We start from the raw sequence: 17,133 nt of genomic DNA on the forward strand, positions 1-17,133 counted from the left end.
AGAGGAACAGAACATTCTGTCAAATAAACATTTGCTAATGCTCTTGAGCAAGAGAAACAGAACAGGTAGCAAAGAGATTAACTATCTGCTACAGCAAATAAACAGCAGCAAAGGTGACCTGGACACTCTTTGGATGGTATTTCTGCATTAAGCCTGATACTCTGATATATTCATTGGTCTCTCCAACAAGAGCCATGGCTTCTATATACAAAATTGGAGGTCAAAATAATATAATTAATCTCCCATCTGGTATAATAAAAATAGGCTTGCTGTTAGTTTGACTTCCCTACCGTTTTTTTTCTCTCCCCCATAAGGAACAAGTGATTTTTGCAGGTACACAGTTACTCAGTTTATCAGTAAAATTATAATCCCTTTGCCTGTAGGACTAGCAGAGCTTGCTGAGAATTCCTGGGTTTGATTTTATATGAAAGTTTAATGCCACTTCTAGGTCAGTTTTATGTCTGAAGGTTGAACATGGTAAATGAGCAATTGGTTCCTCTGTTCTGAGGCTGAGCTACATGAAAGGTCTGATTGCAGCCTGGAATACTTTAACCAGCAGGAAGTATTTTTCCTTCTAGGAACAGATGAAAATGACACTGCAGCCAGAGTCAAGCTCTAGGGTAAAAAAAATGAAAAATACCATTGAGAAAGGGTGGAGAATGGCAGAAATTACTTAAGAGCTGAAAAATATTTTGCAATAATCTAATTAAAGATTTTTTTCTGTTGAATTCCTGCATGAGACACACAGCAAGAGCTTCTAAAGCACTGGTTCAACCTAGGGCAGAAAATTAAAGCTAAACAAATTGAAATTACAAGTAAAATGTTTTTCAGAGCTAGAAAAGATCAATTGATGCAATAAGATACTGAGTGAAGCAGTAAACATGCACAGGTCTCTGGAATCATGTGTTAGTCAAACTGGAAGAGAGAACATGGAGGGAAGATGCTTGTGCTCTATGAGAGCTCAGCCCATGACAGTACTGGTCCCCTGCAGCCATAAGGATGAGAACCTATCTAAACAATCCTTTCTTGAAGACAGCAGGGACAGAGATCACATCCACTCCACACCAAGCCAAGTTACCATCTCTTGCAAAGCCAAGAAAATCCCTTCTCAAGTGTAATGGTGAGAGAGGACATGATAACCTCAAGCCAATTCCTTCAAACACACCGTATTCCCTTGGCTCTCATTTGCACATTGGCCAAGAGGCTGACAGCCTTCCCATGCACAGGGGGGGAAAGCTTCCAACCTCCCACAGCTGGTTTTTTAATCAAAAATCCAAGTGCACCAGACTTGCTTAAGTGATCAGGTTACATGGAGGCAATAAAATGGGAGAACTTACTGATCAAAGATAAAGTGATCATCCAGAGATACTAGAATATAGGCTCATTTACATTGCAGGTATCAAGTAGCTGTCTTCACTGAGAGTTCCAGGGATCAGATTTCACAGTTGAAGGACAGAGATTAAATTAGTGTATTTATACAAGTAGACTTTTGTCACTATTTTGTCTCTGAGCAAGTTGGATAGGAGATAAACAGGTTTGATAAAAGTGTCTTGTTGCAGCTTTTGCACAGCTTCTCAAGCCTAAAGAGAAACATTGCCACCAAATCTCATCCATGAACCACAGTCAGGCCATACCATTTACCTTCCATGGATCATACTGAAAATAAAGCCTAGAGAGCCAGTTCTCAGATAGAGGAGCACATAGTCCTAACATAATATTGGTCTTGGGAACTTTGTGCACACATTTTCCTCAACAGAAGAGATGACCAGGGCTAGTCTCTCCCTCAGTTTTAAAGCATGGACAACACTGAGTCAGGATCTCTCCTCAGAATTAACTTGCCTTGAGAATTTCAAAAGGGCAGAAACAGGTAGACACTGTGGACCAGTGTGGCTTTTACAATTATCAATTTTGTAGTTAAAACAACAATCTGTGTACTGGTAGCTCTGTAAAGGAAGCAGGATCTAGAATTCTGATGTGCTTTTATTACATGTATCACTCCCAGAATTACCAAGCTGGACAGCTGGCAAAGCCAAATGTCACATCAATATTCTCAGAAAACAGATGCATTTTTAGATTGCCTCCACTTGCCACACCAAATGGATCTTCATGAAGACAATAATTATCTCTGTTACTCTTCTCCAAATGGAATTTGATTCCATTTGCAATTCTGTATAAACCCCCCAGCACTGTCTAACTTTTCTCACCCCTTCACAGATACTTACAGGTGCAACACACCCAGCTGGAAAAAAAAAGGGTTTATTGTGTTTGTTATCTCAGCCACTGCAACAAACTCCTGATGGGACACTACACAGAAAGGATGAGTTGGGAAGGGAGGTTCTGTTAAATGGACTGTCCACAACCACAGTGTCTCCTCAAAAACCCCAAGTGTCACCTTCTTCTGTGGTAGGCTGACAGAAGTCATGGAGTAGTCAACAGAGTCATCTCCTCTAAAGCTTAAACAGCTGCTTCCCTCTTTGTTCTGCACAGAGTGCACCTGGGTAGCAACACAACATTACATAATAGTAAGTCAGAAACTGAAAGGAGCCAGATTGCTAAACCCTCCTATGTGGATGAGATTTTTTATTTCCATCACCTGATAATTTAATTGCTCAATTAAATCTGCCTGAATGCCTTGGCTGTGGAAGAGGAATGTTCCCTTGCAGGTCATGGTAACCCAGACAAGTAAGCAATGCAAAGGTAAATGATTGCTCTACAGCAAACCAAATGCATCATCCAGTTGTATTTTCTCTCCTGCTCTGCTCCTTCCTCCTTGTGTTTTAGGGACAAAACAGGCACCAGACAAACAAAAGACCATAAAATTCTGGTAAAGCCAGTATCATAGGCCTTGCCAACATGGTTTAAATCCAAAACTTTCTTAGCCAATTCAAACCTAGTTTGGACATTTTGCATTTCTAAAACTCCAAAATATGCCTAATTTAGGCAGCAATAAGGTAATCTCCTCCTTGAGGAGGACTTTGAAACACCTGCTGCATCACTGAACATTACACTATTGTTTTTATTTACCCAAGAAGCCAGGATGGAAAGGATGCCACTAAAGTGGCACTTATTGACCATCCTGGGGCAGAGTGGGACTGATTGAGGGCCTGTGGATGTAATTCCTCATCAGCAGACCACACCTCAGAGAGCTTTGGTTCCAAGAAACATGCCTGGAACCATTATTGCAGCAAACTACACATGATTTAATCATTCCTTCTTTCATAAATACAGCAGTCAAGTCCATAAACCTGTGTCTCTGCTGTTCATGTCAAAACCTGAGTGCCCCTGTACAATTTATGGAATCATATTAGATTATTTGTTGATATTGTTTCTCATTTATATGTTTGTGGGCAAAAATTTCTATTAAAAATTATCTTAAATTGCTTAGGGACATAGGAGAGTCTGTATTCCTGGAGACTTTTAAGATTGTCTGCCAGGATGCTTGAGAGCATGTTAATGTTATTAGATCCTGCCTTGGGCCAAGGAGATAACACAGAGGAACTCTGTGACCTTGCAAGATCTTTCCTAGCTATTCCTGGAAAAAAAGAATGACAATGGGCTGGAAAAACAGCAAACTAAAACCTAGTAAAAGAGACACTTCTGGTCTGTCTTCTCTGGAAGAAAAAATAAAAAGAAGTTGGGAAAGTTTACATTGAACAAAGTAATGACAGAGAGAAGAGCTTACAATTGAAATCAGTGAGTACTAAAGGGAAAAACATCCTCTGCTACATGATCCCTTAAGGTCTTCTCATGATCATCATCATTAAATCCCTACCCGTATTATAATTTTAAACAGCTCCTTCAACCTCCATTTGTGAACTTCCCCCTGGTAGTGCTCCTTTCCATCCTCATGAGAGCTCACATTAATTCATTCCACAACGAGCCTTTCCCAAATTCCTCCCTGAAGCCACCTCTCAAACATGTAGGGGTGAAACAGAATTTACTTGGCAGATTACTGACCCCCTTCTGCTCATGTTTAGGATGCAGTGTCTCCTGAGTTCCTGGTCATTAGAAATCATCAGCCTGTTGATTCTACCAGTACTCACCATGCTAGAAAATCCTGTTTCTGCCTCATGCCATGCAAAGCCTGACTGGATGTTACTTTGACCTGAAAAACAAGAAACTAAGTAGGTTTGTAGCCAAACCTCGAGCTGCTGACTATATCTGTGTCAGGAAAAGGTGCATCTTTAGCAATGACATTATATTTAGAATATGCCTTTTCTTAGGCAGATCCTTTAAATCAGGGCAGTTCAAAAGAGGTGAATTTAATTAGAAAACATTTATCCCAAATGCCATAATGACAATCTTGGAAATTCAAGATTAATGAAAGCCAGAAAGAAGCTTAAAATAGCAGCAACTATAAGTAACCAGCTTGGGAAACAGATAACAGGAGAGGCAGTGAGGAACTAGAAAAGAAACCCAAACCAAAACAACCTACTTTCCAGCAGACAAAGACAATCAAAAGTCTATTAGTATAAAAACAAATGCATCCACCTATGAAAATGTCTGTAATAATCAGATTGTCCATTATGACATTCATAGGGTAAAATCTCCCAACAGTAACACGGAAAAGGTAGGTATTTCTCAGAGTTATTGCTTTTTTGGAATGCAAGAGATGATGCATATCATGTCACAGCTTAAAACAAACTCAGAGTGGCATTTAAAAAGTAGTACTAAAAGTGGGATATTACTGAATCAGCATCCTGGAGCCCCACGAGACATCTGAAGATCTCATTGCCAAGGCTCATTATCTGCAAGTCACTGAAAAAATAAGGACGTTTCAGAGGTCAGAGAAAAAAACTAATCTTTAGAAGTACAAACAGGACAATCCAGGACTAAGACCTCTCTTAAGTATTTGGGGACAATAGCCAAGAAATAGCTAAAAATAACTCTAAGTCTACACCATGAAAAATTTATTAAAAAACAGGAATAAGTTTGTCATTAGGAAATTGAGAGGATTTGCAAGGAGAGACAAAAAGACCAAAAAAAAAAGTTACTTGTGGCCTCTGACTAGAACTGCTCTGCTAGTAAACAAAATATTGTGGCATCAGTAGTGACAGAACTTCAAGTAAAAGCAATTTTACTTTCAAAATGTTTGGATTAAGGAAATGCAATTGTAGCTTAATCTGTTTGGGATACCATCAGAAAACTGCCTTTAAGATGATAAATTTGCCTTTTTACTCCACCTAACTTACAGAAAAATCTGCAGAACATTTCAGTAGGAAGATAGAACATTCTGGAAGAACTTGATGATTGTTACTTTACATATGAAAAGTGTTTCTATTCCACTCTTTGAGATTTTATCATGCAAATCATGCAGAAATGGGTGACTGAACCTTCCAAAAGACTTAACTTTTACTCTGTTTGCTTAAGCAAATACTCTGATACCTGTCACCAGTTCAAATTTAATCTTGTCCCAAGGCTAGAAAACAGGTCACAGTAAGTTATGTTTGCCTTTTTGTTGTGAAACTTCAATGCATTTTCATACCAAGGACACATGAAATAATTTCTAGGCCAGCTGACTTCACTGGTACCTCTTGACTGCTACAGGATTCTAAAATATTTGCCTTTTTTTGAAGAATGCAAGCACTGAAGGATAATTTGGTCCTTTAATTGTTACATTACCTAGGGACAATTTCTCTAAATGAGCCTGAAAGTAGTGCCAAGTTTTAATTTCACTACTACATGCAAACCTGAACCAGAGCTCCACAGAAAGCCCTACAGTTCTAGTGTGTGAGATCTACAAGCACTGTAGGTTTTATTTTGCATTGGAAGCTCATCAGCTCCCAAGCACATTTCCACGTTTATAAAGCAGTTGTGCAGACCCAACACAAATGAATAGGCAGAAAGCCACGGGAAACCAGAGCACTACCAATTACCCGCAATTGAATACAGCTTCTCAGAGAGACAGTCACAGAGACAATTGGAAAAGACCTCGAGTCAAGTCCAACCCATGACCCAGCACCACCTTGGCACCCAGGCCATGGCACTGAGTGCCACATCCAGTCTTTCCTAAACACCTCCAGGGACGGTGACTCCACTTCCCTGGGCAGCTCATTGCAACACCTGACCACCCTTTGTGAGGAATTTCTTCCTAATGTCCAGCCGAAACCTCTCCTGGAGCAGCTTAAGGCTGTGTCCTCTTGTTCCTGATCCCCCCTGGCTGCACCCTCCTGGCAGGGAGCTGTGGGGAGCGATGAGAGCTGTGCTGGGCCTCCTCCTCTCCAGGATAAATAACCCCAGCTCTGTGGGGAGAAATGAGGGCTGTCCTGAGCCTCCTTCTCTCCAGGCTCAACAACCCCAGCTCTGTGGGGAGAAATGAGGGCTGCCCTGAGCCTCCTGCTCTCCAGGATAAATAACCCCAGCTCTGTGGGGAGCGATGAGGGCTGTGCTGAGCCTCCTGATCTCCAAAATAAACCACCCCAGCTCTGTGGGGAGCGATGAGGGCTGTGCTGAGCCTCCTGATCTCCAAAATAAACCACCCCAGCTCTGTGGGGAGCAATGAGGGCTGTGCTGAGCCTCCTCCAGGCTCCACCACCCAGCTCTGTCAGGAGCGATGAGGGCTGTGCTGAGCCTCCTCCACTCCAGGCTCAACCACCCCAGCTCCCTCAGCCTCTCCTCACAGGACTTGTGTCCCAGACCCCTCACCAGCCTTGTTGCCCTTCTCTGGACACGCTCCAGCCCCTCAACACCGCCCTGGATTGTGAGCCCAGACCCGGACCCGGCACTCGAGGCGCGGCCTCCTCAGCGCAGGGGTCCCCCCATCGCTGGCCCCGCGGCTGCCGGAGGCAGGCCCCCGCTCCCCACACTCGGGGAACGATCCCCGAGTGCCGCCGGCAGGGATCGCTCCCTGCAGGCTGCAGCGGCCCCCGCTGCCCCGCTGGGCCGGGGTGACTCAGGCAGCGGCGGCGCTGCCGGCCCGGCCCTCCCGGTTCCGCGGCTTCGTGACTCAGGCTCGCACCCCGGGCCAGCCCCGGAGCCCTGGGACGTGCTGCTCCACAGAGCGCTCCTTGCTTTCAAAGCCATCTCCTGCCCGGAGCGCCCCGGGAAAATCTCCCTTTCAGCATTAACAACCAAGAATTACTTAACAAAGCAGAGCGAGGAAGCGCTTTAACAATATCTTCTGCTCTGGATCCGGAAAAGCGGAGGGCATCTGCTGACTAACAGCGGGGATGGGGTGGGAAGGCAGCTGTCCTCTCTGCGAGGGAGGAGAGAGCTCCTCGGTGATGCTCTGGGCACTGCAGGGAACGCTGTCATCTTCCACAGCAGCCTTGCCTGCCAGGGATCTGACACCCACCGCTTCCACAGCTCCTTTCCCCCCGGCTAAAATGCATGTTTAATATATTGTGCCTGGAACGCTAAAGAGGAATTAAACTGCAGCTACAGCTCTGCATTTGGTTAAAAGTGTTAAATACCAATGGAAATAATTATAGTGTTTGTGTAACCTCGGAAGGAAGACCCCAAATACATAAATGCATTGGTAATAAAGTAACCTTCTGTGAAAAGTGAATGGAAATGGGCCTGATGTGGCCTTTCCCAGGCAGCAGAAGGCAGGTCTGGTAAAACACCACCAGGATTCATACACACTCATTGGCACCTCAGCCCTTTGCTAGCAGAGGAGAGCAGAGCTGCAGCCTCCCAGGAAAAGACACCAGTGTGGACAGGATGGGAGACAGCCACTCCAACACTGACTGAATTTCCTGAAGAAACTTTGGGAGAATGAAGGTTTCCTCTAGCCCAGGCTTCCTCTGGGCTATCTGTTTCTACTTCTTATAAACAGGTTTATTTGATTCTTCAGGAAAATACAGCAAGTGAAACACACTGCGAAGAATCATGGATCTCTCCAGGTTCTGGGGTCAAAGGCATGCAGATGCTAAGGAGCAAAACCTCCCAACTCTATCAACAACTGCAAAAAATATTAATTTTATTTCAATTATCTTCTGTAAGGGCAGACATGACCAGCCAAGACTACTCCATCTTATCTACCTGCTTATGATCAAAATTTTTTGTCAGCTGCTATTCAAGCGCCCCACAAGTCTTCAAACACCATACACCCTTCACCTCATGCCTCAATTACATGCATCCTCACCACAAAACAGAGTGACTCAAAGCCTGCCCACACAGATCGTGGCCTAGACAGCTGCTGATCAGGATGTGGAGGATTCAGCCACATCCTGAAAATGGAAGAGGCCACAAAGTAGGACAGACAGGATGGCACTGACAGGCGTGTGAGTCAGAACACAAGGGAGAAATGAAGATACTGTTGACAGCAGGATGAGCCTGGAGGCAAGAGGGAGCCTAATTTCTAGACACATACAGAATGGTGAATCAAGATAAAACCCTTCTGCAGCAGATGCTGTAACACTCTCTCAGGACATATTTCTGAGCACAGAGTCTCACTGGGATGCATTTATACCCCTGTCAGGACCTGTGTGAACTGCTCTTTAAGACAGGAGAGAAGGCTTCAGAGAATCTTTTGTGATTATTAGTTATGTTAGAACAGACTGGACCTTTGTCTCTCTGTTAACTTTTTGAGTCAACTCCATGGGTCACCAGCCAGAAAACCCAACATGAAATGCAGTCTGGTGTTTTGTTAATAATATACTCTGTGTTTGTTCATGTTCTTTAATCACATGGTTTTTGCTCTGTGGAACATCCTGTCTCTCTGGCCTAAGCCAGTTCAGAAGTAAAGATGCTTTGGACTGAATCCAGACACCACATACATTTTTGTCTTGCTCTGGAAACCCTATGTCAATTTAAAACCATCCAGCAGAGTTGGTATTACTGTATTTGCCTGAAGAATAAAAGGAACATGTTTGTAAAACAGAGAAACAGATAGCCCTGTGGCTTCCCTCCCAGAAGAGGAAACCCTTCATCTCCAAAACCAAAAGACTAAGACACCAAAAAATGTAATAAATTTAGCTGCTCATAACCAGTTGTCTATTGCTACTGCTATGTTTCTAATATATCAGCAAATGTGGTAACTGTTTATTTTTCTACTAACTGTTTATTTTCATACTACGGTCACAGCATTAATATTTCATACTAAAGTGCTTGGTTTGTTTGGTTTTGTGCAGAAGGTTTTGGGGATTTGGGTATGTTGAATTAATCTCTAAAACTTGTATTGTGTTTCCACTTTCGAGTATTAGTTAAACCATCAAATATGGCTCCAAATCACTGCCACTGTTGGGAGCAGAACATATTCTACATAAATATAATATGTACCACTCAACTGCTAACACCTCAGTTCCCTGGATAGCTGACAGAGCCTCTGGCTTCTGCCACTGCTGCCTCCTGAGCTTTGCAAACTGGACAATATGCACAATACTCACTGGAGAATAATCCCAGTGCAGCAAACCCTCCTTCAGGTCCCATGTGACTCATGCTTTCACAAGCTGGATAACAGGTTTTTACTCAGCCACGTTGATTTCCACCATGTCACTCAGAATTTACAGAACACCTCAGTGCTTCACCTTCTGCCCTATTTGCAACATCCAATGGATAAACTGCTGAAACTGTGTCAGCACACTCAGGGGGACAGGATCCACAGAAGACACAATCAAACCAACCAGCACAACAACAAAAAAAAAGCCTCTCAAGATTTTCTGATCCCAAAAATACAAATAAACTGTGTAACTCAAAAGTTATGCTAATGTGGAGTTATATTTGGTAATAAGAACCAGCAAATAAATCACTGAAATGCCATTTCAAACCAAGCACACATATTATTTGCAACAAAGAAATATTGTAACATAAAAGGACCAGAACTGACCATCAGGAATTTGCAATAAATGTTTTACATGGACATTTTAGTCTGAAGAGACCTATTCTGAAACTAAGCAGATAAATTAACCAATAATTAGCAAAATCACTGCAAAACAACTTTTCCATTCCAACAATGTTTAGCCATGTTCCCCACAGAGTGAGTGATTCCTGCCTTACAGGCAATATTCAAGTTAGTCTTCACTGTGGAACAGGTACAAATGTGCCTTACTATTAACTCTCATGTTGGATATTAGCCATAAAATGGCATAGCTACTTACTGTTAGACATCCACTATTAAATGGGATTTGTGGGTTTAATCATAAAATAGATTAAATCTGCACATTCAATGAAGTATGAGCATATAATCCTAATAAAAGACTACTTGTCCTACACAAAAATAATCAAATAATTGATTACTGGGTTTCTGAGAAACAATTTGTGTTTTTCTGTCTGGGAGACAATATATTACATATATTTTAAAAAGCTAATGCTAATTAACACACACTGCATATCCAGTAAGAATGCCAGTCAAATGCTGGGGCAAGAATGAGAAGGGATCTGCTGACTGCAGTGTCACTTTGTTGCCATCAATTTTATATGGAAATAACACGAGTATTTTGCACTGGGGATGAACATGAATCAAACTATATTATTTGGAGCCAAATGAACGTGAATGAATGTCATTCAAAGTGGCACAACTGGATGTGACCCTGAGACAAACTCTTGTTACTTCTATGTGTGTGTTTGCAAACAGAACTCATGAAGCTCATTAACCACATGTTATTTCTAATTTTATCTTCTTTTTTGCTACAGAGAGAGGGGCATGTACTGAAAGTGGGCATCTCTCCTGACCACCTAATTTTGTCCTGCTAATGCTACACTTGTGTCATTTTGATTTTGTAAACTGACTTCTACCTGATGTGTCCTTGCAGGAAAAGGATGCTCTTTGGACCCAGGATGAAATACTGAATACTCACCATGCAGCTTTCGTGCTGGCATTTTCATAGAGAACAGAATTTGCTGACCCATCAGAGAAAGGAGCTCTGGGAGTAGCTGAATTAGTGGGACCCAAGTTTAAACGGATTTTGCAGGTCCTGCCTGATTTACAGTTCTCTGCTGTCCTCAGCTCCTGGCAATAAAACCCTTCTCCACTTCCTGTCACAGCAGACTCCTGTGTAATTACACAGCAGCCACCACACCTGCTCACAAACCAGCTGACTAAAAGTGTGGAGAGACAAACCTGACAAAGTTTGATTCAGAGCATTCTTGCGCAACAGCTCCCTGTCTTCCAAACTGTATATGAAAATAAGAATATCTAAGACTACATTTCTTCTTAATTTGCCAGAAATTTTCATAGATGGGATTGTATTCACCCTCACCAAATACTGAAACACCCATCTAAAAGGCAGTGTTGAGAAACAAGAGACACAAAATTCTGACACTCAAGTACCTTACTTTGTCATTAATCTTATTTTCCCAAGAAATGCTCTTACCAGAGGAATTAAAGAGAACTATTACATTTTAATGGTTATTTATTACGTAAATATTAGGACATACAGAGATGTTAAATAGGAGGTCTGATAACACAGAAATTTTTATTCAAAGCAATAGTACTTGCTGAGGAAAAAAATTCACTTCACACAACCTGAGTTCTCATTTCTAGCAAAAATCTCCTCCTGTTAACAAGAGAAACATGAAACTAACCCCCTTCTTTTTTTTCCCTTAGTATCCTATTATTTCCTTCCATGAAAATTCAGGTAGCATTGACACATATGTACACCTTTGGAGAGGAAAAAAAAGAGTATAAAGCCCACTCCCAAAATCTCAGGGTTTCCCTCAAAGTAACAGTTATGGACCTGGAGTCTGTATCTGGTTTTAATTCTAATTACATCCAGTGTGATCAATACTGTCTATCCTGAGCCTGTGTGACTGCAGCTGCTGTGAAAAGTTTATTACAGTTTAAACCAGCTGAAGAAATAACAGCACAGTACTCTTGTCCATAAGGCATTTTTTAGGCTTGCATAAACCTCTTGCAGGGTGTTAAAATTACTATTCTTTTTTACAACTGCGGGAGACAGAACAAAGCAATGGCTTTGTTCAGAGTTCCACAAAAAGCAGAGCAGAGCTCCTCAGGGCAGCAGAGAGCAGCTGTTTCTGGAGGGAAGCTGAATACACACACAGATGGCTGAATTGCTGAAAACTGGGAAAAAGGCAGGAGTGAAAAATGATCCTGAAATTTCTGGGTTTGTACATCCCCTCTGTCCTCTCCAGAAGAGCTGCAGGAGAGGACAGACCCTCTGCCATTTCCTTCCCACCTCTACACAGTTCTGACCCAAATCCCCCTCCCTGTAGCAACTCTGTGCAGGTGAGACCTTTACCTGCCTCTTGTCTGCCTCAGTGTTTTGAGATTCCAAAAGCTTTCTTTGAAAAGCTACACACACGTCAAACCTCTACAGAGCTGACTTTTTTTTAAGCAACAAAACTTGTTGGACAGGTGGATCTTGAAAAAGAAAATAATTAGAATTTAAATCTGGAGAAGACTAATGGGATACTCTGCTGTGATCTGACACCACAGACACCTAAAGTTTTACACAGTCACTTCTGGAGGCAAAGAGCAAGTGTGAGCTGGATAAAATCCTCAGGAAGAAACCCAGACAGAATTGATAAATTTCAAATGACTGTACAATCACCCCACAGGAAGAAGCACTAGTGACAAGTCATCCTCATTTTTTCAATACCTTGCCGTTAGAAATAGTGAATTAAATCCTTTTCTTAAAGGAAAGACTTTTTGTTCATATCTACATATATATTCTATCTTAGATCCTGACAGTTTACAAGTAGTTTTTTTAATGCTTTAAAAAAAAAAAAGCCCCAGAGTCAGTCCTATAAACCTCCTTATTTAGGGAAGCAAAACATTATTTAAAATCAAACAAACAAAAAACAGCTTTAAACTTCCATATTTGAGATAGAGCTAAATAAACCAATGCCTGTGTTTTGTTTCAAGTCTGAAAACTTCGGGTTGGATGAACTCCAGAAAGACAGAGTGAATTTAAACAGGCCAGAAGAATCATAAATTTTGCTTCTATAAAAAAGAGGAGCGCGTTTTGCTTGCCAACAGGACACCAAGAACCCTTCCCACGAGGGAAGCAGAGGAACAATAGCTTTTAAACATCCCATCTGCACAGTCTTCCGTTACATTTGGACAAGTTAAAATAATCTTCTGGGGATGAAAGTCTAAAGCAGAGAGATTATCTCCCTGAAAGAGTCAGAGAAAGAGCAATACCACTGAACATGAGTTGCAGTGCTGAACACACAGAGGGGTCACACACAGATAGACAATGCCACACTGCACTCAGGTGACCCCTAGCAAGAACAGCCAAGAGCCTCCTTCCTTCCCCAAGGACACAAAAATATGAGATTTTTTCACTATCTCCCTGTGAGATGACTCCTCTTCTACATTATAGCCTCTAAAGCAAATTCACTAGTTTCTTTTTTTTTTTTCCCTGACTTTGTAAAGCACTCTCAGTTTAAGGATAGTTACTCAAAAATAGAGCAATCAGGCAGGAAAGATTGTAAGGTGCAGTATTTAGGCACTAATTGACAATACCAACTTTCCCCACAATCCTTCTTCCACACAAGCAAAGGCAAGATGGTGTTTCCATGCCCAGTCCTGATCAATATTGTACTTCAGCAATTAATCACCTTGCTAGAGAGGAGAAAACCACAAAGGAGTGCTTTTGCCCTGTCTGTGCTTTCAGCAAGCCTTAGGCTGTAACATTAACTGCTAAATATTGGACATCTCAAAAGTTCAGCTGTTTAGACTCCTTTTCTCTTTAAACAACATTGTGGTCCATTTTAACCCACAGAGGAGAACAGGTTTCTCTACACTGTAATAGTTGTGCACTGCCCACTTTAAAATACCTAAAAAAATCCTTAATTGAGTTACAATCCAACAAGTCCAGCTGTTGAAGTCCATCCTCACTCAAATGGAGGTCCACAAAACAGAAGATGTGAGAACTGGGCCAGGTCTACTGGCCCTAAAATTTCAATAAATCCCCAAGACATGTCCTAGGAAGCTTGTAGGGGTAGTGCAGGGTAGTGAGTATTAGCAGGGGCTTCCTCAGGAGGTTATGCAGACTCCAGCCTTGGGACAAATCATCACAAGGCACAGATGAAGGCTGGTATGAACTGTTAAGCCTGGAAGAAGGGAACAGACTACATACATGTGAGTTGGATGAACATTAAGCTCAGGTACATTTATAGCATTCTAGAACTCATGGGTTTATTCAGGCTCACACCAGCTGGGATTGCAGTGTCATGACAGTGCCATGAAATCGAGGAAAGCAGTTTGGAGATTATTCCTTTTTGTACAAGGAATACATCTCAGCAATTCCATCCTGGCATTGTTCTATTAGTAAAGAAATCACATCCAACCACTCCCAACAAGCCTCATAGCAGGACTTTGAAAACTTCAGTATTGCAAACTGATTTCCTATGCTACAAACAAAATACTTTTGAGAGTCTTCTGACCATGGGTGATCCTCAGCAGCTCTGCTGCATCCAGGGTACTTTCAGGGACCAAGTCACACACTACTTGTATTTCTGTTTAAACTTGGGTCTTGCCCAAAGAAAGGCCTGGCTTTCTTCCACTGCAGCTCTATTAGCATTGCCAGCAAAGAGAATTTATGCAGAGTAAAGGGACTGGCTTCCTCCTACAATAGGGCCAATTGTCTCGGGCTGCCACATTCAGTTAAATGTTTACTTTGTTGTTTCACAACTCAACAGGAAAGGAAAGGTCAGACAGGCCCTACTGCAGAACAAAGATTTTGTCATTCATCTATTCACCTCAAGCCAAGATTCCAGTGGGAGACTTCTGCTTTCCAGTTTTTTCCCTCTTCCTCCAGGAGACCATGTAGTAAATTAACACTCTAGCAATTCTACCAGTCTGGTTTCATATTCTAAAAGAAACATTAGATGTCAAAGTATTCCGCAAAGGTCCTGAAAGAGGAATATTTCCAGGATTTGCTCACCAAGACTGGCTAACAGAGAAAGGTTAATCTCTTGAGTCTATCCATGAATGCCATCCTTTTTGGCACACTTGAAAACGAGATAGAGCCATAAGCACGCAGTTTCCTGTGACACAAAATTTCTCTTGCTTGAAGTAGTGGAGACCCTATTCAAATTCAGTCTTCCAGAAGCTGCTTTTGCCAGCACAGGGGTAAAATAAAAACAACTGTTTAACAGGAATGAGACTGTTATTCTTGACTTGCTATGAACGGCAAACCTACAGTTTCACACTCACATAAAGAATGAATGCACGTGGACAGACACTTGGACATCTATTCCATTATAAATAGCCAAAAATCTTCCTTAACCTGTGCATATTTCTTTATTAGTTCAATTAACATAAGGAACAGAGATTAGACTATGAAAACCCACCATAAAAGTAATCAAACCATTATTGTGAAGCGAAATATGCATGGGTAAAATAAGCATAATGTAATTCTTAACTAATAGCAAAGATGCTCTGAGCTTGTAAAGGAAATGTGGATTATTTATTCCTGGCACGAATAAGTCTTGCTCTGATGAAACTTGTACTACACTGTTTGTGATGGTCTGAGTGGTCAGATGGTTGTTGGGACACTGCTTTGGATGGGATGAGTCACATCTCAGCAACACCTGCCCCTTTCCACTGGCTGCCGAGGAAACCGAGATAACCAGCTCCAGATCACAACTCTGTATTTGAACAGGCAAGTCCTCCCTGCTTTGTTTCTTCCTGAGCTAAATATGCTGTTCACAGATTAAACAATACCCTAGGACCTGAAGAGACTGCTGTGCCTGCAGAGTCTGGGAGATCTCATAACCTCAAAGACACAATCTCATTTCCAGCATACACTGGGGAATCCCAACCTGGGAGTGCAGGGAGGGGTTTGGAGATGACAGTGGACAACAAAAATCACAACCACAGCTGACTGAGCAGCGGTGAATTAGCCAAACCTTCCACCTTTGGAGCTGCCTACACAAATTAAGCAGTACTTGTTCCATAGCTGGTTAAAAGCATGTGAGCCCCATTCAAACTGGTGAGTAACCTGTGCTCCCTTCTGAGATGGCAAGCATGTATCTGATTCCCAGATTAAAGAAGTTAAAAAAGAAGCTTCTTCTCATTAAAGAAGCTAAAAAGTCCCTCATTGACCTAAGGTGGCATCAGGATCTGACTGGAGAACGCAGATTTCTTTAAAATGGTCAGTCTATAAACAGCCACATATGTCAGTGATGCACAGAAAATTCCTGGACAAGACTCAAAACTCTTCCTCATAAAGGTGATGGGAACATTCCTGGGTCAGATATTCTGGCTGCAAGTACTGTCCTCACCACTGGATAAGAACTTTATCATTCCCAGCAACCCATAGCAGTAGAGTCCTGACTTCTCTAGGAGACAGGCAAAAATCAGGTTTTTACAGATCAGGCCTGATCAGCCAGACCAGGCTCTTCACTTCAAAGTGATCAGAAGTCTTCAAGTTCATGTATGTCTATGGATATATTTTGTCAAGTAAGCAGAATTTTCTCTCCCAAGTCAATACTATTACATTAGCAAAGAAAGTAGTTTCCTATACAAACTATCTTATATCACATTCTATCCTAGTCAAACAGTATTTTAAGCTATGTTTGAAGACTGAAACATCACCACTGTAAACTTGCAAATGGGTAATATGATACAGAGTTCTTTAACAATATTACTGCAAGATTACTCCATTCTAATTCCACCAAATCACTTCATGCTACATTTTGAAACTGAGATGTGAAAGGGCTATTACAGTACTGCATTCATAAATTCATATTATGTAAAAGAAGTACTGACCTCAGGTCACAGAAATAATGCAAGCAGAATTAGAATTTTGCTCATTAGATCATGTACAAAGTGAAAGAGATTTCATTTTTTTCACAATTACTCAGAAAAGACCATGACACAATAAAAAGTTTGTCAGTGGGATTTCTTGTAACAGTGGGTATCTGCCATATTACTCAAGAATTCCATGTATCTCAGTCTCTTGGCTAACACAGAGTTTAAACAGCAACACCCACGGTGGCTTTTAGAACATACCAGCATATTTTATTCTAAAAACCACAAGGACAAGCCCTCGGCTTTACAAACTTACATGTACTTGTGTGTTTCATTTGGCTGACTGTAAATCCAGCTTCTCAGAGCTGAATCATTACAGTTTGATGACACCAAATAAAGGGCAGTGGCTCATGCTCCCATGCAAACAAGTGGGCAGAGTAGAACGTCAGAGACAGAAATGAGCTGTGCCCTGTTAGGACACTGCCCCTCATCTTTTGAACCTTCTCAGAAGGGAAATTTCAGAGCACAGA

At 41.8% G+C, this 17,133-nt stretch overlaps 1 long non-coding RNA gene across 2 annotated transcripts; it reads right to left on the reverse strand.

The window, feature by feature from the left end:
- Window positions 1-2,420: 2,420 nt before the first annotated feature.
- On the reverse strand, window positions 2,421-6,729 carry LOC135285290 (uncharacterized). Of its 2 annotated transcripts, XR_010350229.1 has the most exons (4): window positions 6,646-6,729; window positions 4,689-4,758; window positions 4,044-4,105; window positions 2,421-2,494 (listed from the first exon to the last, which is right to left on the reverse strand). It is a non-coding gene; the product is annotated as an uncharacterized LOC135285290 (long non-coding RNA). The 2 variants fall into 2 exon arrangements; XR_010350228.1 differs by lacking the exon at window positions 6,646-6,729 and having other exon boundaries at window positions 4,689-6,271.
- Between the last annotated feature and the right edge of the window lie 10,404 nt (window positions 6,730-17,133).

Source organism: Passer domesticus, chromosome 22 (assembly GCF_036417665.1).
Source record: "Passer domesticus isolate bPasDom1 chromosome 22, bPasDom1.hap1, whole genome shotgun sequence".
In the NCBI taxonomy this organism is placed as follows: Eukaryota; Metazoa; Chordata; class Aves; order Passeriformes; family Passeridae; genus Passer; species Passer domesticus.